We start from the raw sequence: 6,000 nt of genomic DNA, 5'->3' as shown, positions 1-6,000 counted from the left end.
AACCATTTAAACAAAGAATGAGTTCCCATTTAAACAAAGAATGAGTTCACTTATGTCTTGTAATAAACATAGGGCAAGAGGAGGTAAGAGTTTTTTTCAATGATGCACTGTTTTATAATATATTGTCTAAAATTGTTATCACCTATATAACAAATACTATTCATGATTTAACATAGCAAATTGACCAAAATTAACTTATATTTGACTGCTACTAACAGGTCAAGATAATAAACTGTCTTTCAGAAGAACATTGTTTCCCAGCTTTCTAAGTGCTGCTATGGCAGTATACATTCACCTCAAATTCCTGTGTACTCACTAAAAATATAGGATGTGAAAACAAAGTAGATTAATCCTTGCATCTCATTGATGCACTTATTTAGTTCTGGGTTTGTATCATCAGCAATTTGAATTATTACCGAAGAACAAGTGTTCACTTTATCTATGAAATACAGGCTTCTTACACTTCTTCATATTGGTTGTACATAGCTTTGTAATTTTAACTCTGTCTTTCTGTTACCATTTTGACTATATCAATGTTGTATAATGTTAATTAATACCAGCAGCTGCAAGCCAAGATCTTAACATTTTGTTTATACTGTAATGGGTATTTCTTGCCTTGTGCCTCTTTCTTGTATATATTTTGCCACCCTACTGATGCATTTGGAAAAATAGTTGAAGATTTCTATGAGTGCACTGATAAGAAGTGATGACGATCATAATTAGTGTTACCTTTAGAAATACACTGTATCTTTAATAAAATCACACATACAGTAAAAGTAGATAAAATACTTTTATAAGCATCTATACAACATATTTCATTAATTATCTGAGGGGGGAAAAAAGCAATTTCCCAATCTTCCAATTTTTCTCCACCACCTCAGGCCCAGTGCTATTTGGTACAGGCAGATTAGGGTAGCTGATGATTCCTATTGATTTAAATGTCGTGCTAGGAAGCCTAAATCCCCAAGAGCAACAGAATCTCCCCTATCACTATCCTACTGCTTATTGACCTAATTCACTAACCAACCATCAGGGTTTTCTCTCACAACAAATAAATCTTGCATGAAACAGACAGTACATGGACACTTGTAGTTTTCAGTGGTGTTGCCAATATAATAAATTTAGGGTCACCAAAGCATTCCTCTTTGTTTTCTCAGAATGACCATAATGTCATTTGCCATTTAAAAATGGGCAGAAACCACAACTGCATTTTTAATATCAAAACTATTTCTACAATCTGAAATAAACTTGATGTCATATAAACGATGCAGACGATTCAGCACATGTAAAATTCCATGTATTTCAATGCTCTGATTTGCCTGAAAGTTATTGCTGGAACAGTTGCTGAACAAGTCTAATGGTTGCAGCATTATAACCACTAATTGAGATACTACTTAGACCAAGCATTTACTGCTCAAAATTCTGATAATTAGTAAACTTCCGCTTTCATCAGCTGAGCCAAACAAATGAAGAATGAGCCAGGGTTTATTATGTTATTCTGAGTCTCACAGGGCAGTCTTTTAAACTAGAACTTTTAACTCGGACTCTGCAGATGCCTGCATCTGAACTTCACTCTCAGTGATTTTACTGGGTTGAATAACATGCTTGTTTATATGTAAAAGCCAGGAGTCTAAACTTAGTGGCTCTGTAAAATGTGGTCGTCACTAGATATGAAATATGTTCACCAAAAGAAAATACAAAAAATACACCATATTAAAAAAAAACCCTTCTATACTACTTTGATAGGCAGATCTGTTTCAGAGAAGAGGCCTAATTCTGCTCCCAGTAAGGTTAATTAGAGCAACAGCAAGGTCCTAAATTACTAGTCCTCTCATCAATATCAAGTTAAGCTTTTATCAATGTAATTTGAAGCAGTATTAAAAGTGATAAATGCTAATTTATAATTGTTGATATTATCAAAGCAAGATCATTTGCAACCATACGTAACTGTGCCAGATTTTTATCACATTATAAAGGTTAACATAAGTGTTACAAGAAACATCAATGAGCTACGCACACTACGTTTGCTTTTGGTTAGATAAGTATGCTTTGTAGTAGTTGATATTCCCTCTAGATAATGGATATGGGCCAGATTCTCTGCTGACACGAAGCAATATACGTAATTTGAAGGCAGATATGCTGATTTACACTAGCTGCAGATGTAGCCCTAATATCTTTAGATGCGATAAACGGTCTTAAATAAGTCCGTTTCCTAACTATAACTCAGCCATTCCTCACTATTGCCAAAAGGGAACTGTGAATGCCAAGGTCTGCAGGATTTTATTTATCAAAGCTTCTTTTAAGGCATCTATCATTTTGGCATGCAAGCCTTGCTTTATGACCAGAATCAAACATTTCACGAAACAGCAGGATTCATTCTGGCAAAAAATGCCACGTAGTACTCCTTCTTGCTGTAATATCTGTTCCATCTCATTTTTTTAATGAAAACTGCACATTAGGTTAGTAGGTTCAAATACTTTTGCTGCTTGGTACTGCTGAACTGTATAAATAGAATTAAAAATATTATACCATGCATCTCTTTAAATACTGGGTTACTGATAACTCATTGTTTGTATTTTTATATTTATCTACCTTGATAAGAAGCTAACTAAGTGCAGAGCTAAGCAAATCACATTTCTGTTTGTTATATAAATATAAAATTATTTTACCGATTAGGTGCTATGCTAAAGAACATTTTAGTGTCCTGACATTAAACATCTGGAGACAAATAGTACCTAAAACATACAGCCTAATTTTCCTTTGAGGTTTATCTATTTTTACTTACATTTGCTGGATGTCAGCTTATAATAATTACTCTTCTATACACATCTCTAGCACTAACGTGACAGACTGTGAATGCTTCTTGACAATAGAGCATAATATCCTCCTTACAGGCTTCCAACGGCAAGGCTACAATCTTACCATGGAGTGTATAAACATGTAAAAAAGCTTACTTAAAACACTGACAAATTTCAAATGTATTTGGTTTACTGTTTAAAAGGACATACAGATTAGACATTTCTCAATAAATCAAAAAAATAACGCTAAACGTAAAGGACTTTGGGTACTACGTGTGACGCCTGTATCTGGGTGCTGCCTGAGCAGCAGGAACAGCAGGTACAACTTTGAAGTATCTGTAAATGATGTCAGGTCATTTGAAAAGTAGCAAAAATTTCCATTTAAAATCTACTACCAATAAATGTTGCTTACAAAGAGAGAATACCAATATAATCACTAAAAAGCATTTCCTAGCAGTTTTGTGAGTTTGAGAAACTATGTTCATCTGTGACACAGGACTAGACATGGAATTACAGTAGTAGTTCCACTAAAGCAGCAGGAATCTTTGTATTTCTCCATCCAACATTAAAGGCGGCATCTTTTATGTAGGCCTCATTTATAAATCCCCATGAATTTAGTCAAAGACACTAGAGTTTTATCTTAAGAAAGAGCTTTATGAAAGAGCTTTATGAAGAGCTATCTTAAGAAAGAGCATTATGAACTACATAGCTGTATTTCCCTGAGAGAGAATGACTGGAAATTCAGTAAATACAGGAAATTCACTTAATTAGAACAACTTTAAAATATGTTAAAATGCACAAAAAGACAAAGCTGCTATCCTGGAGGATGTACTATCTAGTACCTCACAGTGATGCTTGCTCACATGCCTAAATCCTTACATCCTTTTATTACTCAGTTTTTTGTGTGCTCTTAGACATAAAGTGTACAAATTCTCCCTGTGATTTTTTTTTATTTGACAAGAAATAATAAAATATAAATTCAAATATTTTTTTAGAGTTTTGATCTGATACATGTTTTAGTAAAATAAGGGGAAAATGGAACTTTTATAATATGTAAGATTTTCCCAAATTGTTAGAAATGAGAGAAGCGATGATGTTTTAAACAAGGGATGCTTCTCTGGTTGCCTCTATTGCTGAGTACTTAAACAAGGACTGAAATATTAGTAGCTTAAAAGTGTATAATTTAAATGTGAAAGTTCTAAGGTTTCTTTAAATTTTTTTTACAGCATAAGAATATGTGGCTCTTTTCATGTATGAGGGGAAAATCAGAAAATTTTAAGTTTTGACAAATAGAAGATAAAACCAAGTCAGAATAAAGATAATCAAAAGGTAAGTAGATAAGTCCTTCTTCTTTTTTAATAAATTAATGTCATTTAATTAAAAAAATACTACCTAGTAGCAAAAATGCTTTTCAGGTTAAACTTAGAATTAAAAATATTAAATACCTAATCAAAAATGTATTCAGCTATTATAGGCTTTACCTTACTGAAATAAATCAAGTGCTTTCGCATATTTAATTAAAAAGCTAATTTCCTGAACTGCTAATCAGAGCTATTTGTGAGCAAAGTATGTTTTATTGAATAATCCTTGTCCATAGCCAAACAATGCATTTATTGAAATTAATACATACCAAAAAATTCTGGAAGTATAAAATATTTTTTAATATGTGACAAGTACTGCACTTCCACCAGATATGAGGACTGTCTACCAAAATCATACCGAATAAATAATTGACATCATGGCTTGGTTCAAGGCAGTATTTTATTTACTGTATTGCACTTTTGTGCCTGTGACAGAAGAGAAATTTTCCTGGGCCTTTCGGGGTATGCAGACTCCTTTTCTTTGATGCTATGATCACGTCAGTGACTGATACTGGAGTATCAAGGGTTTTTTCAGATATGAATCCAGCAAGAAATAAATTTTGTAGAAAATAGTTACTTATTCTTTACTGTTCTTATGTGCTTCAAATATTTTATTCAGTAAAATATATTTTGTAATAAAGAAGACTAGATACTGGCTTAAAAGAAAGGTTCTAGGGCTATTCCATTAATGTGTGGATGAAACTCTTGAAGTCAGTAATAATTTTGCAGAAAATTGACACTAGAATATCATCTTAAATTACTATCTTTTAACTCTATGAACAGCAATACACAGAAGCTAATCTGAGACTTCTCAGAAATACTTATGCTGCCTCTTAAATTTTGTGAATTAGTCCTCTGGACACACTAAGTGACTTCCCTTCATTTTGAACAGTTGCATTGTTTTGTTTTGACTAACAAAGCGCAAGTTGTAAAAAATACTACCTTGCATGGACGGAGGTAGTTTGTTTCCCTGATTAATTAATATTCAAGTATTAATGCATTTCCTTCATAATTTCTTTATTCAATGTACAGTTTAGCTTCCTCTTGGAAATTGTAATGAACAGGGTTTTTAAATGTGTATACACTATGCACAAGTAGTAGAATCTGATAGCAATCTGACAGTCTGAATCCATCTCATGTCCTTTTTGGAGGGAAAAAGAGAGAAAGAAAAAATGTCAGGCTGAGAGGCTGGACAGAGGAATTGAAAATACAAATTCTGTGATGAAAACTAGTTAAACTTACACGTGCTACATAATCTTGCAATGAATCTTCGGTGGTTGTTTTGCCTTTAAAGCTAGATTTTAATTTATAGATTTCAATATGCTATAAACAATAAGGGGATGTTGAAGAATAAATTTCTGTAATGTGCAGTCATGCCATATGGGTATATTTCTAACTTTTTTGGGGCGACGATCCTTTTTTATAGCCTTGGTCTCTTTACCTTTGTAATTCCACAGCTCAGAGCTTTGTCCTCTCCTCCATTTTATGGTTTTTCTTCTCCTCCATTTTATGGTTTTTCTTCTCCTCCATTTTATGCTGTCTTTTCTTAGGTATCATGTCTATATTTGACAACCATACCAGAAGCTAGAGAAAGCCTTATTTTGTCAACCCACCTGTCTGTTGCCATGCCTTCCTTGTTTCTGGCAAAATAAAAATTACCAGGACTTCCGTCAGCCAGAGCTCCGAAGCTCAGAGTTCATAAATTTAGAGGTATTAATTTTTATGCCAAAGTATTTATGCCAAAGTGATATTACTTCAGCTCACACCCCACAACGCAAAGCGTTAGTTCTTCACAGCATCATGAGGCCTAATATTGTACATATGCAGTGTGTTAAAATTAA

Source organism: Mycteria americana, chromosome 2 (genome assembly GCF_035582795.1).
Source record: "Mycteria americana isolate JAX WOST 10 ecotype Jacksonville Zoo and Gardens chromosome 2, USCA_MyAme_1.0, whole genome shotgun sequence".
In the NCBI taxonomy this organism is placed as follows: domain Eukaryota; kingdom Metazoa; phylum Chordata; class Aves; order Ciconiiformes; family Ciconiidae; genus Mycteria; species Mycteria americana.
The sequence above is the reverse complement of the archived record's forward strand: the minus strand, read 5'-3'. Positions refer to the sequence as shown.